This window comes from Talpa europaea, assembly GCF_964194135.1.
Source record: "Talpa europaea genome assembly, chromosome: 14".
Taxonomy (NCBI): domain Eukaryota; kingdom Metazoa; phylum Chordata; class Mammalia; order Eulipotyphla; family Talpidae; genus Talpa; species Talpa europaea.
The window spans coordinates 38,130,814-38,144,910 of NC_140082.1; positions in this window are offsets into that span (position 1 = coordinate 38,130,814).

Below are 14,097 nucleotides of genomic sequence, written 5' to 3' on the forward strand. Positions count from 1 at the left end.
CTGGAATGTACAACACAATGAGTGGATTCTACTGTAAACTATGGAATTTAGTCAATAATAACATATTGATGTTAGTTTATCAATTTTAACAAATAGACCACATCAGTACACTATGAGATATATAATAAATATTATAAAGTATAGGTATTAATAATAATTATGTGTATTCAGTGTTAAAGAATGTATAGTTATAGATATTATAATTTTTTGTATATATGATACATAAATGAGAACTGAACTGAGGCAATGACTAGGTACATTAGACTATGAGATATTTTTGTAATTTAGTTTGGAGAGCTAGCATTTGAAAAATTTCTAATACCAGAAAATTAATAACTTCAAAATGATTTTTTTAACAAAATTAAGGATTACTCATCTAATTAGTAGGATCATCAGTATTTGCACATCACCAATTCACAAAATTCTGATTTAAGGCATGAAATAGCAACAATCATCTAATTTAAAGTTCCTGAAAGAATATAAGATAAATAATTTTGTGGATGGAACATTGAATCATTTAATAGAAAATTCTTAATGTAGATGATCTAAAAAAAAACAGTTGAAATGTGTATATTGAAAAGAATGAGTAGGTTTACTAATTTGTTTATTAACAGCATTTTCCTTTAACAATTCTCACCTTATTATCACTAAAGTCATAAAATGATTGTATTACTATTTATTTATTTAATAAATAATCTATTATTGCTTTCTTACAATGTTTCAGGCTGTATATAAATAAGGATGTAAAGATGCATATTTATAATTTTTACTTAACATGTATGTTTAGCATACACATCTAGACTAAAAAGTTAGCACACGATTCAAAAAAATTAAGTGAATTTCAAGTAACTATCAAAACTGACAGAAATTTGGTAGCTTACTTTTAACAATGCCATAACTATTTTTGGAATGTATATTCTCCACACTTTGGAACATTTATCACACCTCCTACACATCTGGCATGAACAATTAGTTTGAAATGAGTGGCAGTGTACACTCATACAAATAGGGGCCTCATGCTTCATTTTTAAAAACTGCTACTGTAATTTACAATGACATCATTTTAATTTTGACATCTTAATACTGTCTCCATAGGTTTGCTTTGACAATGTTTTGTTGTGTTTTGACAGTGTTTGTAGTTTTATCCCAAAGCCTAAGAATTTTAATTCTTTGTTTCACATCACAGGCACAATGGAACTCAATTAAGATTTTTCTTGCTTTTGGCATGGGAAAAGTACTCTGAGATTTGATTGATGATTTCTCTTTCATTGCCATGTGAACTAACTGCAATTTACATGCATGACCCCTAAGGCTGCTTTTTCCCCCTATTTGCCTGTAATTTAAAATAATAATATAAAGATATAATAAATAATATTAGAGTAAGCATTTTGCTCAATGTTTTAGGTTTGGGCCAGTGAGCTCCCAGAAGGTCACACTTGGTGAATAATGCTACTTACTCATCTTTCAAAGATATGTGAATGAATTCTTGCAATGAATTGGGCAACTGCCACTTTTACAGCATACATCTGAAAAGGGACCGATATCAAATATCTACAAAGAATACATACAACTCAACAAAAAGCAAACCAGCAACCCAATCAAAATACGGTCACAAGACCTAAATAGACACTTCTCAGAAAAAATCATACAAATGACAAACATGCACATGAAAAAATGTTCATCATCACTTATCATTAGGGAAATGCAAACCAAACCACAATGAGATACTACCTGACACATGTGAGTATGGCCCATATTAATAAAACAAACAAAAAAACAGAAATGAGTGTTGGTGAGAGTGTGGAAAATAAGCAAACTTCATACACTGTTGGTGGGATATAAATTGGTCCAGTCCCTATGGAAAGAAAGGTGGAGCTGCCTCAAAGACTGAAAGGGACCTTATGAGTGATACTAACTCAATGTTTAAATTCTATCATCTCCTTTAAAATATGCCATTGTTCACGGGTGAACGGGTGATAGCAAATTTATGGGGGCTCTAACCAAGATAAAAAATACATACATTGTACAAAAATGAAAAATGATGTAAGAAATATATAATTTTTTTAAATAAAATATGTCATATATATAAATATGCCATATATACATGTATATATATGTGTGTGTACATATATATGAGAGAGAAAGAGAAAGAGAGAGAGAGAGGTAAGACAGAGAAACAGCTTTTTTTCATATTAGGTTTTAAATCTGATTATTTTTTTTACAGGTTGGCTCTAGATTATTTCCCATTGGGGAACCATGCAAAATAAAACTTATCTAAATTTTAAATATGGTCTGTATGAGAAAGCTCTCTTAGAATCCATACATCCTCTGATGGAGGTAAAATAACCCACAGTTTTTCAATTCTCTTTGTGAAGTTTTCTTGTATAGGATGTTTCTTCTCTGATGTTCTTCTCTGAACACTTTATCTATAATACCACATTTTAAAATGTTAAAGTAATTTTATATCTTGTTATATATAAAACAGTATGAACATAATTGTATTTAGCTGGGAAAATGGTTTTGAATACTTATTCTTCTCCTCAGCATGTTCACTACTCCTATAAATATGTCATCATCAGATTAAATAAACAGGACATCTGCACTTCAATCAAATATTTGAAATGTGATTAAAAAGGAGAGACCAGGTTTGGTGGCTCCGTACTATCTTATGCCCTGGGTGGACCTAAATGGATGGATATCACCTGTTGGTTCATTTGTCAGCCCACTGCAAAGCTGCTGTAATAAACCATCTTACAGTCTGTATCCCTTTATAAATCATCTTAATCATTTTTCCCACCATTTGTGTTAATTATATTTTATCTAATATTTGACTTTTATAATGCCATTGAATACCTTTATACACAAACACACACTAAGTTAGAAATAGCTAGAAAATTATTTCCCCTTCCTGCAGGGGGAAATGAATGATATGCCGCAATAATGAGATTTTTAAAAGTTCAATATGACCAAAAAAGATATATGAATATTAAATTTTTATTTTCTTTTCTCCTGAAGTCATGATCACACAACTATCTATTGTACATGTGATAGAAGCGGTCCTAAAGACATCTCTATGTCTGTATCAGTGCAAGGTTTTAAATCTGATTATTTTTTCTTATTTATAAATTGAAGTATGTGTATATATATATATATATATATATTCTCATCACAGAACAATCAAATAAATAAAAATGTGCTGAAGATAAAGTGAGAATTTTTCCAAGACAGAAACTATACCTACCTCACAGGGTTGTTGTGGGGATTAATTAGATATAATGTCTTTAAAGCATCTAAGGTTCTTGAAGAAGGCACTATATAAATACAAAATAATATCTATTAAAAAAAAAAGTGAGAATTTTTCTTCACCCATAATCACACTTCCCTTTCTCCATAAGTAAGCATTGTAAATCATTTGATGTTTTGTTATCTAATTTTTGTACATTAACACCTATTTATAAATATATATATCATTTAATTTTGTACATAAATGAATTATAAGTCCTGTTTATGTCATAATTCTTTTGTTACCAGTGTAGTTGTGATTTTATGCCTTTAAAAATAATATTCCTGATACTACAAAGAATTTGGCAGTGAGGAGTAGAAATATGTGCACATGTCAATCATTATAGTGCAATCTGTTATTTTAAAATAAATTAATGCTAGTTAATAAATTAATGTTAATTATGATGAATTTATAGTCTTCTAGGGCAAGTATACCAAGAAACAAATTTTGACTTATATTTTGAAAAACATATTTTCATATATTTAATTTTGTAAAGCCATATTCTTCACTAGAGACCATGGTAATGAGTGCCTATCTTGGAATTTTCTTAAACCAGTTTATTGCCTGTATGTAGATGCATGCTTATGATTTTTTGTGCCAGAAACTTGAATTATATTCATTAAATTTCTTTCACTTACATGTTCATTCAAAGCACATTTATTCAGCTTCTACTTTAAAGTAAGCAGAGTGCTAATCATGCATTTCATAAGGAGAAAAATTTCCTAAACCAAAGAAATGTATTATGACAACATAAATTGTTCCTATTTGTAAAACACCAATATGTGAAGGCACCATAAAAAGTGTTACTTCCTAGTTCTCACTTAATAAAGATTATACACACATATGTTGTTCAAGATGGGCCAATTTAAAAAGAAATCATTTCTGAAGCACTTAGACATATGGTTTTCTTGCTTTTGTTTCAAGAACAAATACTAATATTTAGGCTGGCAGACAAATATATTTTTATATAGTCATCGAAAACATGATTTGTAGTAGTAAAACATATCTTAGAGAAAAACTAAATACATCAACCTTTCACTGCATTCAGTTCAGGAAACTGTTAAATTCATTTATGCCATCACAAGGGCACTGATGTACAGGAGATTGGCATCAGTAAGGTGTGGAATGTGAAGTTCCAGACCTTTTTCCACAGAAAAATACAGACCAGAATAAGTTTACAAATGTTCTAGATTCCATCTAGGGAATTGCATCATTCCCAGCAAGTGCAAAACCAAGAACAACTTCAATGAAACAAGGAAGAGTCATTTTTATTTATTACTCACATCTGTCTTTTCTTACAGGAGACACATTTCAGCAGCAAAAGACTACCTCAACCCATGACATCTCCCTGAAAGTGAGGGAAGAAATGGAATGTGTATCTAATGTGTAGCCCAAGGAGCTTATTTATGTCTTGATTCTCACAGAGCACTGATGAAACTAGCATAGTTTTCTGTAACCAACATGGCTCTGTGAAATAAGCAGAAGGTGCAGAACCAAAGGATTCCTCCAAAGGCTAGAGAAACAAAGTGAAGCATGCCTCCATTATGCCAGCCTGCGCTATAGCAGTGAAATGTCACAGAGAGAGATTGTGAGATCCTGAAAAAACAACAACCACAACCACAACAACAACAACAAAAAACCTGAATCTCTCTAATTAAGAATCTGTATGCACAGTCCATAGAAGACACAACCAATGAAAAAATTTGAGAGACTCCAAGGATCTCTAGCCAGGCTGATAGTGAAAACCTTCCCTTATAAAAGAAATGTCCGACATTACTGGGAGACTTAGGTCAAGTGTACACCAAAGCAAAGTTACAGGAATAGAAAATAATCAAGAAAACATCAAATAATCAAAGGAACAAAATAAATATCAAGTGACCAACCCCAAAGCACTGGATATCTATAAGTTTGCTGACAGATAATTATTTAAAAATGATCATTTTAGGGCCTCCCAGGTGGTGCAGCGGGTTGAGCGCAGCACTGTGAAGCTGTCCCCAGCCTCTGCAGTGCTAGTTCGATCCCTGCAGGCTGGCGAGAATCCCACATGCTGCAGCAGACCTCTCCTGTCGCGCCTGCTGTGGTAAATCCTCACCCTCCCACGCCTCTGGCCTGTACCCAGCTCTTGTATAAAAATAAATAAATCTTTAAAAATAAAAGATGATTTTAAAGAAGTTCAATGGGTTACAAGTTAACACAGATTGACAAATAAAGGAAATAAGGAAAAGGATACATGACAAAAGTGGGAATATTAAAAACATATAAAGAGAAAAAAATCTGAATTGCTGGAATTGGAGACTGTAAAAACTGAGCTGAAAAATTTACTGGAGGTGTTCAGCAAAAGACTTGATTAAACAGAAGAAAGAATCTGTGAACCTGAAAATGTTATTTGAAATTATTTAGTCAGAAAAGCAAAAAGAATGAAAAAGAGTCAGGACTTTATAGGGCAGATGGATGCCATCACTCAACCAATAATCACATTAGGGGAGTTTCAGAAGCAGAAAAGAATTAAACAAGCAGAAAACTTATTCAAAGGATTAACAACTGAAACTTCCAAACTCTGCGGAAATAAATGGATCCAGAAAAATGGAGCCAAACAAATTCTAAAAATAGAAAAACTCTAAAGATGTATACACTTAAAATCTGGAAAACATGACAATCAATTCCATGACCTGGGTGGCATGTTGAAGCTCTGTCTTCACTCATCTCACAGCTCATGACAAAAAGCAGAACTAGAACTTGCTGGGCCTAAAAATCAATTGTATCTCTCCCCAGTCTCTCCCCAGGATTGACATGGGAGTGGGAGTTTGAGGCTCAGATTCTGACTGTCAGAGAGTGACATCTGGTGAAGATGGACCAAGTGTTTGCCTGTGAATCCGGTTCAGATGTCAGAACCGTATAATCTGTTACCTCGTGAGCCCTCTGACAAGGACAAAACACCTTCTGAGAAAAGGGGCAAAAATTCTAGGCACCTTCATAAGATATAGGACTCCTTAGAATAGGAAATGTGGTGCCCACAGTCCCTCACAGGGAGCCAGGATAGAGGGTCTGCCATAGAATGTAGGTCTCCTTTTGTCCAATGGAGAAAATCCCAATACTCTTGACACAGATTTTAGAAGATAGGCCAGCAGAGATGACAGAGACTGAGCTCAAAGAACAGATATAGTAAAAAAAAAAAAAAAAAGAAAAGAAAGAAAAAAGAGGGCTGCCAGAATGCTCAAACTTTCATGGAAGAAAGCAGCTAATATGGCCATTATGGAGAAGGAAGGATGATTCCAGTGGTGGAATCTACAACCATATAAAATGGTTTAGTCCAATAAGTTTTTAACTAATAAACACTAATAATTAGAATAGCAACTGATGTTTTTGCTGGTAATGATTTAATAAAAATGGCCTCAGTGATTTCAGACTATAGTCCTACTCGCAAGATAAAATTCCCACCCATGAAGTACAGAAGACAACTCAAGAAGGCAAGATGGTTGACACAGCACAGAGAAATAGCACATAGCCCATTTGATCTTGAGGCTCCTGTCTGTGAACACACATGGAGTTGGAGAGGTTCCAGGAAGAAAAATGTTTGAAAAAAGAAAAAAAGTGCTACAGTTTACAAATAGTTTATAACAAAAGTTATAATGTACCAGTTACATTTCTGTTTTGTCTAATAAACATTTTGAATGAACAAATGATGTTGCTTTTGTTAGTTTGTTGAGTTTCAACAAATTTCAATATCTTTGGAAACTGTAAAGTTTGATTTGCTTGAAAAATGCTTTGTAATATAAACATGATCTCCAGGTTTCTATAAATTTTATGCCCAAACATATTTTGTGTGTTTTTAAGTACATTTTATTTTATTGTGTTCTGAAACTTGGAGATGTATATGCCCCAGTTACCCTGGTATTTTGTAATGTATGCACAGTGTCAACCACACCGTCCTCAGTCCTGCATGTGGCAGAGGCTCAATGTGTCACAGCAGCTGCCTGAGCCTGTGCTCTGTGATGGCCTTATCTTTTGTGTCCTAGAAGGTGGCAAATAATTCAGTATTTTTAATGGTTTAGTAAAACAATTCAATTAGCCAGAAGAACAATTCAACGCATCTATATTATTATCTATTTTTGTATAATCACTGGGCAAAACTTGACAGAATTACTGAGTGAAGTTATGATAAAGGGAATAATCGTTCTCTGGCACTATGCATCTTGGCATTGGTTTTGATATGTGCAGCTGCCAACAATTACTTTACAGACCAGAGAAAAGCTTCATTCTAATTATATGATGTGTGGTTTAGAGGGGTTCTTTGCCATCCCTTCATAGCTTAGCAGATCAAACTGTCCCCAAATTCACAGGCAAAGATCCATGGAATTCTGTCTGTAATAAGTTACACTGCAGTCCAGAGTTTGGAGCCTCACCTACAAAGCAGGTGCTGGAGAGAGAATTGATGAATTAATTATATTTTGCCCACTATGTTCACCTCTTGTAAATGTGCTCATCTCACTATCATGAGTGAAAAGGATATTGGAATGCAGAACAATTCAATTTTGTTACAGAATCCATATTTTGGATTTGGGATTTCATTTCACCATCCATCTCAGACTCTCTCCTTTGCTTCCATCAGGGCACAAATCCTTCCCAGGTCAAGAGGGATATAAGCAGCACTTAATACTAATCAACTAATATAAGGGTGGACACTTGTTAGGCAAGGTGCTATTTTTGTTGTGGCAGTGTGCTGACTTTCTTTCTAGTAATTATGTCCTTTTTTTTTTTAAACTGTCACACTCTTAATCCCATTAGCCTACTTAGGTAAAATTCCTAAAAATGATTTGCTAGATTCTACTGGAAAGGGCAATATCCCATCAGCATCCACAGAAACAGTTTCCAATTTCTATGCCCCCTGAATCCTAGATTCTCATAGGGATTTAGGAAATGACTAACATCTATCTGCACAAAATGGCATAGAAGTATGTCAAACACTTAGTGTAGGAATAAATTTAATAGTGAAAAGTTAGCTTTTTGAATTTTTTTATTTTTCTATTAATCTAATTTCATGCATATTGAAAATGTACAAGTAGGGCCTCCCCTGGTGGCGCAGCGGTAGAGCGCAGGGCTGCGAAGCTACCCGCAGCCTCTGCAGCACCGGTTCGATCCCCGGTTGCTGGCAAGGGTCCCACATGGTGCGACAGACCTCTCCTGCCGCGTCCGCTGTTCCCCTCAGCAGTTTATTTCGTCAGTCTGCCTGTTCTGTTCCCTGCTCTGGCTCTGGTGAATTCTCTCACCCTCCCGCACTTCTGACTATACCCAGTGCTTGTATAAATAAATAAATAAATAAATAAATCTTAAAAAAAAAAAAGAAAGAAAACATACAAGTAGTTGCAATAATTCATAAGTATTTGCGGAACGAAATGTACCACCAAAACTGGCTTGTGTCTCATTTTCCTTAATTAATCTGTCCTTTCAGAAGAATGCCAGGCTCATTGATAGGTATTGAGGCTATAAAGATGAAGAACACCACTTTCTTTCCTCAAGTAACTCTATATCCTGGTGGAGAGCCATATGTGTAGATAATTGCAACTCTTGCTACACATAAATTATGTCAAACCAAAGGATTCAGTGAAAATACTCACTGACTTATTCCACAACTATATCTTAAGTCTACTGTTCTCCTGGGGTTCTTCTAGTGCTGGGAATAAGTGACAAAGAGATGTTTGCTGTCCTGGAACCCAGAGAGTGACAGCTGGTTGGTCCTACAGGGAGGCAATCTAAAAGAGATTTCCTGAACTCTCCTTGAAGTGAAAATGTGTTAGATGGAGAAAGTGGTCACTTACTATGTGAACAGAACAACTTGTAAACATAAAATTAAAAATAAAAAGAATTGGTGGATTTAGAATAAAGATTGTTTAAATGTGACTTGATATTAGAGTAAGTATTTGGCCCTGGAGGTAGGATTTTACTGGGAAATGATGTTCAAAAGCCATGTTAGTAACATGCTGCAGCAAAGGCATCTGTTCAGATGGGCTGAGGCACAGTTTTACAGGATCTGAGTGTGATGTGCAGTCTTGTATTTATACACGAGCTTAGAGTGAGTCCAGTTGTTGGGAAACTGTCATTTGTAGAAACAGCTTCCTTTACTTGGGGTATCCTCAACGAGTATAAAATCCACAAGCAATCTACTGCTGTTCTGTAGTTAGTTCTCTGTCCTTTTACAACAAATTACTTACCAGACTGCCTAAATAACTTAATTAATAGGTGTGTGGCTTTCTGGCTCTGCTTTCCATGATCACTCAGTGGGTGATGTATAAAAAAGGGCCCCACCTCAGAGGCAGTGAACATTATCCCTCAAACACTGTGTAGAAACCCATCTTTGACAGGGGATGGTCAGATGAGATGTGAAAGTAAACAAATACTGGGATTATGACCCTACCCTAGGATACTGTTCTCCTAAGTTTAGATTGCAGTTGTTATTCAAATGAAAACCCAGAAGGACAATGTGAACCAGAGGCTGTAAGCTAAACAATCAGGTCTCACAACTTTCTGTTTCTTCCACCAATAGAGATACTTGTCTATGACTTTTCTAAATCATTCATTTTATGAACTATGAATTGAAATTCTGTTATTTTACAAAGATTAAACACAATCACAATTAGCACAGAGCTTTGAAATGCATTTACATTTTAAGGAAGTCTCTGTTCACATAACAAATGATACCAAAATACTTACAGACTGCCATTTCATCCTGTGCTTTGAATTTTGAAAATTATCTTACTGTTCTAAAAATATGCCTGATATATATGTTGTAGAAAGGTATCACTATACAGATAAATTGGCTAAAATCATCTTCATTGTTCACAGATCTCTGTAGCAGAACCATCACAAAGAATTTGCTGACTACCTCAATCAGTCAAGAAGGGAGAGGTTGTATTCACCTGATAACCACACACAATAAACCAAGGGAATATTTTAATCTATCTAAAGTCTTAAGAATTCTAGCGATGCATCCATCCAATTTGAAGGTCAGATTTTAGCAAAATTGAGAAGTTACAATTTTAATATATAAAATTAATGAAATAAGTAAATACTACAAATTATTTAACAATATTTCCTTTAGTAATCATTTTTCATGCATTATAATTTTTTTAACTCTCCAGGTGTTTTAGATTCCAATCTGTTATTTTATTTTTTATAATTTTCTTGGGTATCATTTGTTTATAGCACTGTATTTAATTAAGGGGAATTAATATGGTACTTTGGCCAGGTATAAAATATGGGATAACATAATATATACTGGTAGAAATACAACATTAAATGGAATGTACATTTTTAAAAGATCAATGCAAAATTCTATTTTCTTTGTTTGACCACACTTGTATTTCCTGTAAAACATCTAAAGTCCATTGAAAGTGTGATGTAATGAGAGTAAATGATATTCTAACTCTAGTGTTTAAAGACAATTAAAAATCCTAACTTGAACTGTGCCTCTGCTGGGTGGCTGGGTGTCTAGAGTGAAGCCATGCCAAGAATAAAGTTGTCGCTGGCAAAATTCAGGCCTCCTCATCAGAAGCCAGTGGGACCCCGACACCCAGGACTCCTGCAAGACCCTCTCTCCCCACCATGTGAAGCTTTCCCTCCCCACACCCAGGCTGGTCTCTCCCAGTGTAGGTTCTAGTCTTGCCACCTCTCTTGTGCCTATAGGATTCACCTAGCTTCCTATTGCTATTTCACTGAGCCCTTGGACCTCAGCATAGACAAATCTCCCCTTCTACAAATGTGACCTCACAATCCCTGAGGTCAGCTGGCTGCTTTCTTTTAGCTCAGGCTGCCTCTGTCTCTCATCTGTGTCTACTGGCCTGAGCAGAAGTAGAGGTCCTTACCTTCCTTCCTGCCCATGGAGTGAATACAAATGCTTCGGTGGTGGGGAAACTATGAGGACCCCTGAAGGAACATATCCTATATTGTGAAAAAACAAACAAGAATGTAAAATATGGCACATTGTTATTAAAAAAAAAAAAAAAAGAAAGAAAAAGAAAAAGAACAACAGGAAACATCCAGAGGGCTATTAGAACAAGATGAGTCAGGAGGAGCACTTCAGGTCTTCCCTCAAGGGTCTGCACCCTAGTACCCTTGCTTTAATGCCTCCCATTACCCTTCAGAGTTATCAAAGGGCCTGGAAGCAAGGAGACACAGCCTTCCAGCCCCACCCACGCCACGTCAGGCAAGGTGCCTCTCCTGCAGGAGCCTATGGCATGACTCACTGTCAGTTCTGACCCCCACCAGGGACCAGCACCCCATCCACAGAACCAAAACTGCAAGAGTCCCTGAGACATCTAGGAGGAGCTTCTGGGATGAAGAGGAAGCATTCTGGACTCCTATGCTGCATATTTTTTTTTAAATTTCTCCATATTATGATGTTCTAACATCTTGAATATTCTTTCTGGCTGGAAGAAAGATTGCCCCTTTTGAGAGTCAGTTCTTAGGACAGCAAAGGGCTGGTGGGGCCTGCCTATGAATGCAACTAACCACCTAGAGTCATGAGGAAATATTTCCCTCATCTCCTCAACCCAGGTCTGGGGCCAGGCAACTAGGGACCACCTGGGAGCCCACTGGAATTATTCAAACCAGTCAGTCTGCACTGTTCCCCCTGCTGTTCCATTCAGGAGAAATCCTAGTGAAGTCTAGGCTCCCTGTTTGCCTAGTCTACCATCTGACCACGTGGGGCTTCCATACTGGCCCTGAGTCCCTGCCTCCTGTCTCTAAGGCCTGCATGGGAGGATCATAAGTGGTACTTGTTTCTGAGCCCCCTCTTCTACCTCTTACACTGACTGACTTTCTGATAAGAGAACACAGTGTTCCAGCAGTTTCACCAAACCCCAAAGGACAGCATTCCCACCCTAAAGGGCAAATGTTGTTCCCACTTTCTACTAGGAAGCCAGTCCCCAGGCGGTGGCATGTGGTAGGGCCAGTGGAACCCTGGCTCAAGTGTTGCATAAATGCATCCCTCCATCAAAAGGGATGTATGTTAAATCTCATAATTCTGACGCTTTCTGAGCCCATGGTACTAGAACCTGTAAGCAAACTCATACCCTGCAGGAAGTGATCAACCTGTGCACAGGACCACATCCGATGTAACTCAAACCTTCCAGTGACTTGTCAGCTGCCTGGTAGGGCTGTTTCATTCTGAGACTTGCCCTGATGGCCTCAGCTCCTGGTGGGTCAAATTCATTAAAGGCCATGTTGAGAGGGCCATGTGCTTCTAGGTCTGGAGTGTTTCCATCGCTGCCACCACCACCACCTCCTCTTAGGAGTTAGGTGCTAGCATGGGTGGTCATGGATGGACCTGCTTGCCCCCTGCTGTATGGGTCATCTCTCCACCTGGATTCCAGGCCTCCCTGTGGAGGCAAGCATTCATGAAACAGCCAAAATTCCACAATTTGTGCTCATTCCCATAGTTTCATCTGTATACTTTCCCTCCAGAATTCCTTGTCCCCAATCTTTGAATCTTACTTTTCCAAGACTCTGATCTTCTAATGAGACCAGCCCCAGCTCTGTAGCAGTCCACGTGAACACTGACTGCTGACTAATTTCCTCCAACACAGAGTTTGGGATCAGGGAAACAATTCACCAGTCTGCTCACTGCAAGATTGCTTCTCACTTTTGTCTCTCAGGGCCACCTCTGAGCAAGACATTATTGTCACAGCAGCAAGAGATTATCTTCCACCAACATATGGCCATGCCTGCATCATGATTTTTAAAAACCAAAAAACTTTGGAAGATATTTAGGAAAAGAGGACAAGTTTGGTATTACAAACAGCTGAAAATAAAGATGATCTTATCACGTCTCCTGCGACTTTCCTCATGAAGTCCAAGTGGAAAATGCTCCATTGCATGTGCTATAATGTCTTAATAAATCGTGATTATCTGCACTCATTTTGCTTTGGGTAACAAAATGATTTAAGTGAGCTAAAATTAAATGTTACCTTACCTCTAATGCTAAAGTCCTTCTGATTATTTTAATAACATGCAAATTGCATCTTTACAACTCAAAGTACATAATCACTGGAGAGTGCCACTAAGAACTCAACTTATTAATTACATTAAAATTTATTCTATTAATTAAAGCCAACTCATTGCAATTATAAACCTGCGAATACAGCTTCCTTTAGAAAAATGGAGGTCTGATTGAAATGAGGGACACTTTAGTTATTTTTAGTTCTATTCATTAAGTAGTTAACACACAGATTGCTTCATAAGATGTCTCCCATGACTTACTGGCATGGGCTGATCTCAGTCAATTAATAATAGAATAACAAGGAAGTTGTAATAACAATTAAGAAATAAAATTGGTGCCCACAACTGTTTCTATGTTGATCTTCATTTTAAGTTCTTATTTTGGATCTCAGGATGAAGATTGAGGCATCTGAACAGACCATCTGACCTGAAGGCACAGGTCAGAAATTCAGCAGCTCAACATTAGAGGAAAAGACAGCACTGAAAGATCAGGTGGGTGGTCTCACTTTTTTTCTTTCTGTGTGTGTCAGCAGATATGTATGCATCTATTGGGAATAGGGATTTGTAAAATGAAGATGTTACTTTCTAGGGGGAAAATGAGAATATACCAAGAGATGTACTGGGTTGGTGAAAAAGCAATTTTATCCAAATATAATAATTTCTCAATTTATTTTCTCACCAATTTAATCTCCATTTAGATGATCCTAAATGTCATCATGGAATGTGGTAGTTCTCAAGAAGAAAACAGACGAAATAGTTGCTAATTATGGCAGGGTACTTTAAAAGTTAACTATTTAAATAGATACATCATTAATTTAATA